We start from the raw sequence: 13,036 nt of genomic DNA on the forward strand, positions 1-13,036 counted from the left end.
TTGTACATATGTTGCCAACATTTTCTTTCTATTTGAGCCCTTGGTATCAGCTCCTCGTTTTCCCCTCCCTCCCACACCCTCCCACCCTGTGACCCCTTGATAAATGATTGTTATTTTCATATCTTACACTGACCCTTTACCCATGTTTCTTCTGTTCATCCTCCTGGGTTGGGGTGAGTGTGTGTTATATGTTGATCCTTGCAATCGGTTGGTTCTCCCTTTCTCCCTCTTCTCCCTTCACCTTCCCCCTACCCTCATGGTATCACTACTCCCATTACTGTTCCTGAGGGTTTTGTCTGTCTTGGATTCCATGTGTTTAGAATTCTAATTTGTACCAGTGTACATGCTCTGGTCTAGCAAGATTTGTAAGGTAGAACTGGGTCATGATAGTGAAGGGGAGGAGGCATTAAAGAACTAAAGGACTGTTGTGTGTTTTGTCCATGCTACACTGCAGCCTGGCTGACTCATTCAATTGTCCACAGATGAGCTTTGGGTCTCCACTCTGATTCCCCTCATTCAAATTGGTATAATTGTTTGTTTGGGGTCCTCTGATGCCTGATCCCTGATCCTGTCGACATCTCATGATCACACAGACTGGTGTGCTTCTTCCATATTAGCTTTGTTGATTCCCTGTTAGATGGCTGCTTGTTTATCTTCAAGCCTTTATGACCCCAGATGCTATATCTTATAATAGCCGGGTACCATCAGCTTTCTTCACCACATTTGCTTATGTACCCATTTTGTCTTCAGTGAGTCTGTCAAGGGGAAGGTGAGCATCACAGAATGCCAGGTTATTAGAACAAAGTGTTTTTGTGTTGAGGGAGTACTTGAGTAGAGGCCCAATGTCTGTCTGCTACCTTAATACTTAACATTTCAATACATGCAGATAGTCTTATATCCCTATTGTTATATGTTAATATATTTACATATGCAGTAGCATATAATCTTGAGCCAAGCTATACCTCACATGATCTCTGTAGGTAGTGGGGATTTCAATATTTCTGCGTCAGACAGGATAAAGCCACAGAACCCTATGGATGTTACATTTTTATCTAGTTTATCAAATTTAGCCTTTTTGATTTTTTTGCTTCAAAATTTGAAGACACTACTTGAGACAGCAGGGAATGAATGGAAACCACATTTTCAAGGCCCTTGCTTTCCTTCTGACTATGTTGTCTCTTTCCTTCCTCAACCTTTACCTATAATTCTCATTTCTTGGCCATTGGCCATTTAATGCCCCCTGGGGTTTTATCTGTAATGAGGCCTCTGCTTCCCTCCTCTGCACCTATGTTTGCACAACTTGAAGTTAGTTCATAGATTGTTAAAAACTTCTATTTCTTGTGACTCAATGGACTCCCACCACACCTCCATCAATACATCCTGATGCACTGATTCACATGGGTGTAACAGGGAGAGGAGACTACAAATAACTCTACAAGGGCTTGCACATACTGAAGCAGCTCTTGGTTTTGTATGCCTCTCTAGCTTTGTTGTATGTCTTTAAGGTAGTTAACTGATTTAGGGAAAGATGAGATTTTAGGTCAACGACTTGGAACTGTCTTTATTGACTTCTGTGTGGGAATGTCTGAAGAAGGCATGTGTTTGGCAATGTAACCTCATGAATATGCAGGAAGTGATTGCCCACCTGTGGTTTGCATAATTCTACTTCCCACGGCTCCTGAACACCTACAATAGCATGTTTATACACTGTCTCTTTCAGAGTAAAATATTTTTACATCAAAACTTTAATTTAGCCCTATTGCTTTTCAATCTGCCTCTCCAAAGTGCATCTCTTTCAACTTCTTTTTCACTAAACCTGGCCCAACTGTTTCTTTCTTTATTGAAAATCATTTTATTGGGAGCTTGTGCAGCTCTTATCACAATTCATACATAGATCCATTGTGCCAAGCACATTTTTACATATGATGCCATGATCATTTTCAAAACATTTTCTTTCTTCTTGAGCCCTTGGTATCAGCTCATTTTCCCCTCCCATCCTCCCTTACCCTCCCTCCTTCATGAACCCTTGATAAATTATTAATTATTTTTTCATGTCTTACACTGACCAATGTCTCCCTTCACCCACTTTTCTGTTGTCTGTCCCCATGGGAGGGAGTTACAAGTAGATCATTGTGATGGGTTCTCCCTCGTTCACCTCCCCTTCCCCTCCTGGGGTCACTGTGCTCATTATTGGTCCTGAGGAGTGTATCTGTATTGGATCCCTGTGGGACCAGCTCCCATCTGTACCAGTGTATGCTCTGGTCTAGCCAGATTTGTAAGGTAGAATTGGGATCATGATAGTCGGGGGGGGAGGGGGGGGAGGGCTGGGGGAGGAGAGGAAGCATTAAAGAACTAGAGGAAAATTGTATGTTTCATTGGTGCTATTCTGCACCCTGACTGGCTCATCTCTTCCTTGTGACCCGTCTGTAAGGGGATGTCCAATGGTCTGCAGATGGGCTTTGGATCTCCACTCTGCACTCCCCCCCATTGACATTATTATGATTTTTTTGTTTTGTGTCTTTGATGCCTGATACCTGATCCAATCGACACGTCATGATCATACAGGCTGGTATGCTTCTTCCATGTGGACTTTGTTGCTTTTCAGATAGCCACTTGTTTATCTTCAAGCCTTTAAGATGCTATATCTTTTGATAGCATGACCCCACTATTTCAACAAGTGAATGAAGCACTTATTCATCTGTGCTAAGAAATTTGCAAGACAGTTACTTGGCAAACTTACTTGTAAAGACCCATATTTTCACCCATTCCAAAGAAATGTGACCCAACCGAATGCTCAGATGATAAAACAATATCATTACTATCACATGGTACCGAAGGAAGAAGTCCAATCTGCACTAAAAGCATTGGCCCGAAACAAGACTCCAATTTGATCAGTAGTGGAATAGTGTGAATCTCAGAGAGCCCTGAGAAGCCCCACTTCCACCAGCTTAGCTACCATCACACCCCAGGAGGAACAGCAGCTGCTACAGCTGTCCCCACTAACCATCACCGCAACCACGAGCAATGAGGTGGAGACCCAGCAGCCACCCACCACTCCACTGCACCCCCTACTCTCAGCTCCTCCACACACAGAGACATGCACACCAAGCCTTGATCTATGAAACTAAGTAGCCAAACTGTCCCATGTGGGGGAACTAGTAAGCTCCCAAACTGTGGTTGCTAGGATCCAGAGATCGGCTGCACACACACCCTCGCCACGACCAGCAGCAAAGAGTTAAGTCAGTTTTATTAAAGCCCAGAGTCACTGCACAAGAAACGAAGCAGGTCCCTCTTGTGCGTTGAGAAGTACGTCTTAAGCATAAATAGCTACACTTCTCGCTGGAAGCGAATTCCCCTTGACAGGTGAGAAGGGACCTTGTTTATGTTTCTAGTTTTCAAATGGTGCTTTCAAAGGAGAGGGTATTGCCACTCTGCAGACCATCAGGCGACTTTGCGCTTAGTTGTTCCGTTCGTCCGTGGGTCTCATACATTGTTTCTTTCTAGTGTATCTAGACTGCAGCTCTGGGCCAGCCTGTCTTCAAAGGATCTTCAAGTACAGTCCCATGTCAGGATTTTCACTAGGGCTTGCATCAAGGTTAAGGTGGTTTCTGTCTACTCAGTTCTCTTTTTTTTTTCTTTTCGTGTGGTGTGGTGTGTGGTGGTGGTGGTGGTGGTGGTGGGTGGGGTGGTGGTGGTGGTGGTGGTGGGTGGGGTGGTGGTGGTGGTGGTGGTGGGTGGGTGGTGATGTCTGTCTACTCAGTTCTCACAGAGCCCTGTGTTATAATTTGTTTGCCAAGGCCCTTTGTTCATTCCCTGAGCAGGCAGGGCAGGCGCTCCTGTTCCATCCCACGCAGCACAAGGACAGCAGCCAGCAAGTGCAGTTCAGGCAGCCGCACATTGGTGGCACCTGCTGGTGGGGACAAGAAGGCCATCCCAGCAAAGATTTGGGGAACAGTAAAACAGTTCAATGTAAGAAACGGATGTGGTTCCATCAAAGAAGATGTGTTCGCACACCAGACTGTCCTAAAGAAGAACAGCCCCAGGAAGTAGCTTCACAGGGTAGCAAATGGAGAGACTGTAGAATGTGATGTTGAAGGAGAGAAGGGTGTGAAGGCAGCAAATGCTACAGTCTCGGCGGAGTTCCAGTGCATGGCAGTACATATGCAGCAGACTGTAACCGTATACATGTGACCCACGTCGTAGGGCTCCTCCCCTCACTTACCAGCAGAATCACCAGAATAAAAACAGGGGGGAAAGAGAGATTGGAGCATGCTCCTGAAGGCCAGGCCCAACAGCACAGGTCCTACAGCAGGTGACAGTTCCCACCTTCCTACACGCAGAGGCCCTGTGGGCATCGACCAGAGCTTTCCAACCTTCCTCCCCTTCAGGAAGAAGTGATGGAGGGTGCTGACAACCAGGGTGCAGGAGAACAAGCAGACCAGTGAGACAGAATATGTGTCACGGTTGTAGAATATGGTTTCGCAGGGACCCTCCTCACCAACCTCATCGCAGAGAGGACAATAATGAAGAGGATAATGAAAATCAAGGTGAGAACCAAGGTCAGAAACCATCAGTGTTGGTACTGCACAACTTTAATTACGGATGCAGACACCCAGATAAACCTAGACCACAAGATGGCAAATAGACAAAAGCAACTGGTTCATGAGCTGAGAATTAGTCTGCCTCTGAGGGTGAGCAGGGCGGTGCTGAGTAAGTGCCCCTTTACTATCTCTACCATCATCCGTTTTAGTTGTCCAACCAGAAGAAATGTATATGAAATATCAGCAACAAGACAATTTGGAGCTGCTGAAAATGCCGGAGTCCCCACTTCCCTGTACTCCAATGTGCATGAATGTAGTGTTCCAGTCCCAGAAGCCCATTATGGCCAGAAAGAAGCTGCCCAGGAGGTGGGTGCAGTTGCTGCGGCTACGCCTCTTAGACACGGAGTAACCGATGCAGAAACCAAATAATCCCTCCTGGATTTCAGCTCAACTAACTTGTCCTATGGATCCCAACATCAATTACCAAAAATTTAAAACTCAATGGGTTATTTTGTATTAAAAGAAATTATGAAACACCGACATTTCTCCACCCCCCAATTATACAAATCCATCCTCTGGGCTCTGCCATTGCCTAGATAATATTAACTTACTTTTCTATTATGGGTTTTGATATCATCCTCCTGAAATTTTTCAAGATTTTCTTTGATGTAACTGAGTCTTGCATTCCTCAATAAATGAATAAAGAACACATACCTGAGGTAAAAAGGAAAGACACTAGAAATTGATGGAATACCCTCAGAAATATCTCATCAAGTTGATGGAACACTGGAAGTACTTACTCATCTATGCCAGGAAATTTGGAAGGCAATTAGTTGGCCAACTGACTAAAAGAGATACATATTTATACCTGTGCTAGGCTGGGTTGATGAAAGAAACAAATCAGAAACCCACATATGCATATAAGACAGCTTTATATTAAAGAACAATTTTATATTGAGAAAACACCCAGTCCAGATCAAGTCCCTAAGTCCTATATTAGCCCATATGTCCAATACTAGTTCATAAATTCCTCTTTTGCCAAATGCAGGAAGATAACAGGCCCGTCGGTAGAAAGTCTTGTGGATCCAGTGGCGGTGGAAGCATCTCAGCGCTGGCACGGGTCTCCATGGGGCTCCACTGACTTCAGGGCTCTGGCTGCCGTCCTCAGCAGGCTCCGTGTGGCTTGTCAAAAGGAATGTGAAGCAGAGAGAGTATGTGGTCCACCTCCAGTGAGGAAGGGCGGAAGTTCCCAGAAGCCTCATGAGAAGGCCACGCCCACAAGGAGGGGTCATCAGGCTTTCACCTGATTGACAGGCTTGACTCCACCCCTACACTTATTTATCAAGTTGACATGAAATTATGTAACTGCCACAATAGCTATTCCAAAGAAATGTGACTCAACAGAATGCTTAAACTACAGAACAATACCGCTGATATCACATGCAAACAAAATGTTTTCTGAAAACAGTCCAATAAGCATTGCAGCAGTATATTGATAGGAAAATGCCAGCGATTCAGGCCGGATTCAGAAGAGGACATAGAACAAGGGATATCAATGGTGATGTAAGATGGATCTTGGCTCAAAGCAGAGAATACCAGAAAGCTGTTTACTTGTGTTTCATTGACTCTGCCCAAGCACTGGACTGTGTGGATCTTAACAAACCATGGATAGCCTTGGAAGAACAGGGATTCCCGACACTTCATTGTATTTATGTGGACTTTAGAGATGTATCAAGAGTTACTGTGTGAACAGGACGAGAAAATACTACGTAGTTTAAAATCAGGAAAGGTGTGGGTCAGTGTTGTATTCTAGCACCGTATTTATGCAAGCTGCATGCTGAGCAAATCATCAGAGAAGATGAACTGCACGAAGAAGAATGTGGCATCAGGATTGGAGGAAGGCTCATTAACAACCTGGGATATGCAGATGACACAACCTTGCCTGCTGGAAGTTAGGAGGACTCAAAGCACTTGCTAATGAAGATCAAAGACTGTAGCCTTCAGCATGTTTTCCAACTCAAAGTAACACATCAAAAATCCTTACAAGCGGGCAGTAGGTGTGGTAGGTACAAAATCTCCTGTAAATTTGCGGGTGCTAAGAGTGAAGGGGTGAAGCCTAGCCTGTCAGGTCACAGTCTGATGATCCAAACTTGTGGGCGTGTCCTTCTCATGAGGATTCTGGTAACTCTCTTTTGATTCTGCCATCAGAAGAGGGAGGCCTCTCTCTCCATCTCTCTCTCTCTCCTATACATTCCTGTTGACAAGCCACATGGAACCACACTGATGGCAGCCAGAGCCCTGGAGATCCATCCACTGCCATTGGATTCACATGACTTTCTACCCACCGGCCTGTGATCTTCTTGAATTCAGCATCATTGCATGTGAGTCTGAAGAGGAATTCGTGGGTTAATGTAAGCCATATGGGCTAATGTCAAACTTATCGACTTGATCTGGACTCAGCTGGGGTGTTTTATTGATGCATAATTTCTTCTTGATATAAAATTCTCTCTTGCACATATATGAATGTCAAGAATTTGTTTCTCTAGTCTACCTGTACTACCACAAGAGGTAACATAATGATAAATGGAGAAAAGTTTGAAGTTGTCAATGATTTTGTGTGCTTGGTTCCACAATCCATGATTATGGAAGCAGCAGTCAAGAGATCAAAACACGTATTGCACTAAGTAAATCTACTGCACAAGACCTTTCTGGAGTATTGAGGACTAAGATGTGGCTGACCCAAGCCATGATATTTTCCATTGCCTCATATGCATGTGAAAGTTGGACATCGATTAAGGAAGAGCGAAGAATAATTGATGTCAATTTGAATTGTAGTGCTGGAGAAGAATTCCAAAAGTAACGTGATGGCTAAAGAGACACACACATTTGTGGTAGAAGGCCATAGTGCTCCTTGGAGGAAAGGATGGCAAGTCTTTATCTTATGTATGAGGGCGTCCCCCCCCAAAAAAAAACAGAAAAAAGCTCCACTGGGCGGATCTTTAGTAGTATGCATTTGTATCTGCTAGGCAAGCATCGAACAACTCATTTGGATTTTGTGTGCCCTGTGGTGTTTCCTGGAAAGGTTCTCTGTGGTCACAGTGAACCTTTTAGTAAAAGCAGTTTCGCTTCAGCCTCTTTTTTTTTTATGATGGCTGATTTAAGAGAACAGCGTGTGTCTGTGAAATGTTTCTTGCTCAGGAAAAATGTCGCAGAACTGTTGAGATGTTGAACACAGCTTAAAAGGGCAGCGCTATGGGAAAACCTCAAGTGTACAAGTGGCTTTCTCATTTCAAAAAAGGTGAAATGTTGATTGATAACAAATATCATTCTGGACAGCCATCAACTTCCCAAACACATGAAAATGTTGACACAAATCGTGCACTTGTGCTCAAAATGACGACAGACCATTGGAGAGACAGGGATGTTATCTGAACTATTTTGGAACTTGGTTCAGTGAATTTTAATGGAAGGTTTGGGAATGAGAAGGATTGTTGAATTTGTGACCAGAAAAAAGAGCATCGAGGAGAAACATTGCTGTGCTTTGGAAGAACAGCTCTGAAGTGATCCAGACTTTTCCCAAGGTCATTACTGTGACGAGAAATGGTGCTTTTCTTATGACCCTAAAAACAAGCACCAATCAAGCCAGTGGAAGATGCTATCGTCACCCTGCACCCCCAAATCTTGTCCAATGAAATCAATGATCAACACAATGCTCTTTTTTTATAAATGTGAGGGGGATAGTGAAAATGGAGTTTGTTCCATGTGGTCAGACTGTTAATCAAGCTTTATTCTAAAAAGATTGTGTAGCAGTGTTGTGACAAAAAGGCCTGATTCATGGCAAATGGGGGACTGGCTTTGCCCCCTCGACACTGCACCTGCGCACGCAGCCATCTCAGTGCACCAGTTTTTGGCAAAAAGCAGCATGCCTTTCTTGTCCCATGCACCTTACTCACCTGACCTTGTTCCTTACAAGTTCTTTTTGTTCCCATGAATGAACAGGGACATGAAAACACAGCAATTTGATGACATAGAAGAGGTAAAGAAATAACAAGGGAGGTGCTGTCACCAATCCAAACAGATGAGTTTGAAAAAATGTTTCCAAGTATGGAATCACAGATTTGACAAATGTACTAAGTGTAATGGAGAGTACTTTGAAGGTGATGAGATTGTTTTTTAAAACAATATAAATACATAGCTCTGAAAAGAAATTCTGTTGTTTTGTGGGGAGGGATACCTCCTTGTACATTGGACATATTGCTAGGAATGACTATTCCCCAGAGAAGGACATCATGCTTGGTAAAATGGTGTGATAGTTGTTGGTTTTTTTTTGGGTGCCAACATGGCTTCTGCAAGAACATGTGGGCAGAGCTTAGCCTGTCAATCAGGTTGCAGCCTGATTGAAGGGTGACCGAGATAAATGGCTCTCTGGAAGCCAGCCTCCTTCTCTTTCTGCTTTACCTTCCTGTTGATGAGGCACTTTGAGCCAAGCTGATGGCAGTCAGAGCCCGGGAAATGCATCGATAGCCACTGCATTTAAAAGGCTTTGGACCCACTGCACTGTGATCTTCCTGCATTATGAATCATTGCATGTGTCTGCATGAGTCTGAAGAGGGATTTATGGACTAGTGTCAGACATGAGGACTAGTGTTGGGCTTACAGAATTGATCTGAACTGGGCTGGAATATTTTCTTGGTATATTTTTGAGCCTGTGATTTAGTGCACATTGCTGCTAACTCTAAGAATAACTTTACCTGATTTGCCTTTGCTCAAAGATGTGGACTTACAAGGCTCCAACTGGAATAAATATTCTTCACATCAAAGAACATGATTGTCTCCTCAGAGCACTGGGTTGATAGAAATGTGCAAGTTGGAGATTAGATACTCCAAATGGGGAGAGATAAAGGCATGAAGTCGCTGGCTTTCATCTAGCTTTCTTGGATAGTGGAAGATGTTGATAGGATTACAGGATTAGGTCTAGGTATTCACATAGCAACAATTTTTAAACAGAATATCTTGGGCTTATGATTTTCAGTTGTACACACATTAGTTGTGTCATGTTAGGCACAAATAAAATTCACTATTGTCTTTGTTTTACGATTGTGGATGCATTTAGAGTTGTGTACAGTTGTCAAGTTGACAAGGGATGACCAGTCTGTCCTAGTTAGCTAATTATATGTCAACTTGAAGATTTATGAAAGTGTGAAAGTGGAAATAAACCTGTCAATCAGGTCACAGTCTGATGGTGCCTCCTTGTGGGCATGACCTTCTTATAAGGAGGGTTCTGGCAACTCCCTCACTCTGCCACTGACCCTGAATTCTGCTGGGACCTGCCCTGTTTCCACTGACCTTGGATTCACATGACTTTGTACCCACCAGCCTGTGATTTTCCTGCATTCTGCATTATTGTGTCAGGCTGTGTGTCTGGCTGAAGAGGGTCTTTTGGGCTGGGATCGGACTTAGGAACTTTTGAGTTGAACTAGGCTGGGATTTTTTTTTAGTAAAATTCTTTATTATTATTATTATTATTTACAATGAAATATGCAGTCTTTAGAGTGCCTAAGTCAGGTATTGGAGGAACTCCTCATCTTACCAGTGTAGGCTGCTTTAATAACCCTGTCTAGCTTGTGCTCTGTTGGAAGTTGCCCCTGAGGACGGTGTCCGTAGTATGAACTCTGTTGAGGATCCCAAGGAAAGAAGCTGGGCTCATTCTAATAGATGCCCTTAAACAAGACGTTCAAAATATCACAACTCAATTGGTGAAATATATTGTCTGTAATATCCCAATTCTCTTGTAATTATATTTCATATTTTATTATCATATAAAACTTGGAAAATATTCCAAAGAAAACTTGAGGTCAATGGAATAAATGAGGACTTCACATGTTTTATTTTCATTTTCTCACATTAGAGTTCTTTAAATGCCAAAATACTAAATGAGTAGCACATCATTAGTCTTTAATTTCTTCTATAACTTTTTTACAATTATGATCAAAGTTCTAACTTGATGTGCTAGTGGCTGTGTTAGTCTGGGTAGACCAATTAGAGAAATAAATTCATAGACACTCATATGTATATAGGAAAGAGCTTTATATACAAGAGCAATTGAATATTGTTAAAACATCCCAGCCTAGACCAGATCTAACTAATAAGTCTGATTTTAGTCCATATATCCAATACCAATCTATAAAGACCTCTTCAGACGCATGAAACACATGAAATGATGCTGAATGCAGGAAGCTCACAGGACAGTGGGTGGGAAGTATTTTGAACCCAGTGACAGTGTAAGCATCTCATGGCTCCTGCAGTTCCCAGGGCTCTGGCTGCATCAGGGTAAGTCCATGCGGCTTCTCCTCAAAGACACCTTACAGGGAGTGAGCCTGTGTCCCGCCTCCAATGAGCTATTTATCTCCTTAGTGGCTCCAAATGAGGTCATCAAGCTGTGACTTGATTGACAGGCCAAATTCCACCCCTTCACACATAAGTCTCAGATTGACAACAGATTATGGAACTACCACAGTGGTACAAGTAGGTTATTCTCCTGGATGGCCATGATCTCAGCAGTCAGGTCCCAGCACAGCACGGGCCAAGAGGGCAGGGGAGAGTGAGCCGGAGAGAAGGATTTAATGCTAACCAAGGTTTATATATCTTTGGGCGTGTGCATGCCTCCTAATTACAGGTAAAGGCACACGTCACACGAAGGGCTGCACAATAGGCAATACAAGCAATAGGAGGGGATATTCAATGGAAATAAGCATAACAGGAAGGGCAGCGGGGCTTTTCTTAATCTATAATTACATATGCCCATATCCATATCCATATCTATCTATCATCTATATCTATAGCTATCTATATTTGTTTCTCTAGTCAACACGACCTAGCACAGCTGTTTCGGCACACATCAGGCCCAAAGCTCGCTGAGGCCAGATGTTCACTTTAAATGGAAACTGATAAGCCATGCAAGCTCCCGTTTTCAGTAACTATGGAATCAGTGGTAACAATCCTGTCTTCCTTCTCGAGTTTCTGCGGTCCAGACACAGTTTCATCATTTATTGAAGGTGAGATAGTCTCTCCTTTTTTTGGGTCATCTTTGAAATCTTCCTGATCTTCCTTCAAATACTTGATTTTACATTTAAAACCTGTTGTTTTTCTTGTGGAGCTGTATTCACGTAAACTTCTTGCAAAGTTTCAATAATTTACGAAGATATCCACTCGAGTTTGATGAAAAATGTGCTGCCCTCAGGATCCTTTTTGCCATGGCACACAAATGACCATTTTTTGAAGGCCGCCTAATAAGACTAGGAAAGCACATTGCTGAGAAAAAATGTTTCCATCCACCCACCTCTCAGAAAGACAGGTTTGGATACATATTCTTTTTAATAAACCCATGCATGTACAAAATGTAACCCAAGTAGCAATAGCTTGTGACTTATCCTTATATGTAATCCATGCCTGACTTTTTTTTCTTATACCACTTTTAGTATGACAAAAACAAGTATGTATATGCTTTCATTTCAACTACGTCAATCCAAAGCCCAGAAATGTGTCAAGTCATTGGGGTGGAGCCAAGCTGAGGGCTTCTGTAAGGGTGGCAGATACAGTCATTCTCTACAAGCCAACATTTTTACAGTCTGAGGCACCTGGTTTAAGGTTACTCCTCTGCTTATGCAACATCACAGGTGCTGGGCTTACCTCATAAAGGGCCTAAGCCATGTCTACCCTGGAGAGCAGATTGAGAGGGCAGAAACCTCCCAGAGCACAGCCCGACAAAACAGTCAAGTGTAGGAGCAAGAACGGACTTGGCTGGAAATAGTGAATAAAGGGGTGGAACAGCCTGAAGTACAAGGTCTAACGAAGAAAGATTCATTTGTTTCTGGGAAACCAACTCAAGATACACCACCACGAGAAATGTGGCAAAACATTTGATTCTCAGGTGGGTCTATGGTGTATCTGTCTTGTGTGGGTAATTATCTGGAAACAACGGGTTCCCTACAGGTACGCTCTTGGCATGCTATTTAAGGGATCATGGCACTATTACATAGCAGAAACGGTCATAGATCAAAGTTAGACGCCTTAATCAGAGTTAAAGCAATTTAGAACATGGAGTGAAAAGCAAGCTAATGAGATGGGATAGGTAAAAACATGTAAGCTCCAGGAATAAGTGAGGTGAGTGGAAAGGTCACAGCACCTTGTTCTCAAGTCTGTGGTTCTCCCTTCTTTCTTCTTTGTCAGCCTCCTCAGTGTCCTTCGGAGGACTGGAGTGGAGCAAGGTTGCCCCAGGTTGGAAATGCGTTGAGACAGTAACATGGACTTGCTCTACTGGCAAAACGCAAGCGTGTAGGCCTGGCCACAGCCGTCATAGCTCACTGAGAAACTGTCGCACAACTGGGGATCTATTTGTGTTTCGGATCACCAAGAGTAGCCAAATTAAGACCCCAGAAGTCTCCAAGATACTCAAATAGATGATAGTGTGAAAATTCACAAACCTGATAGGAAGG

The 13,036-nt window shown here is 43.2% G+C and overlaps 1 pseudogene; it reads left to right on the plus strand.

Moving 5' to 3' along the window:
- Positions 1-3,744: 3,744 nt before the first annotated feature.
- On the plus strand, positions 3,745-4,714 carry LOC142422673 (Y-box-binding protein 1 pseudogene; annotated as a pseudogene).
- The last annotated feature ends 8,322 nt before the right edge of the window (positions 4,715-13,036 follow it).

The sequence above is a fragment of the Tenrec ecaudatus genome, chromosome 12 (assembly GCF_050624435.1).
Source record: "Tenrec ecaudatus isolate mTenEca1 chromosome 12, mTenEca1.hap1, whole genome shotgun sequence".
Lineage (NCBI taxonomy): Eukaryota > Metazoa > Chordata > Mammalia > Afrosoricida > Tenrecidae > Tenrec > Tenrec ecaudatus.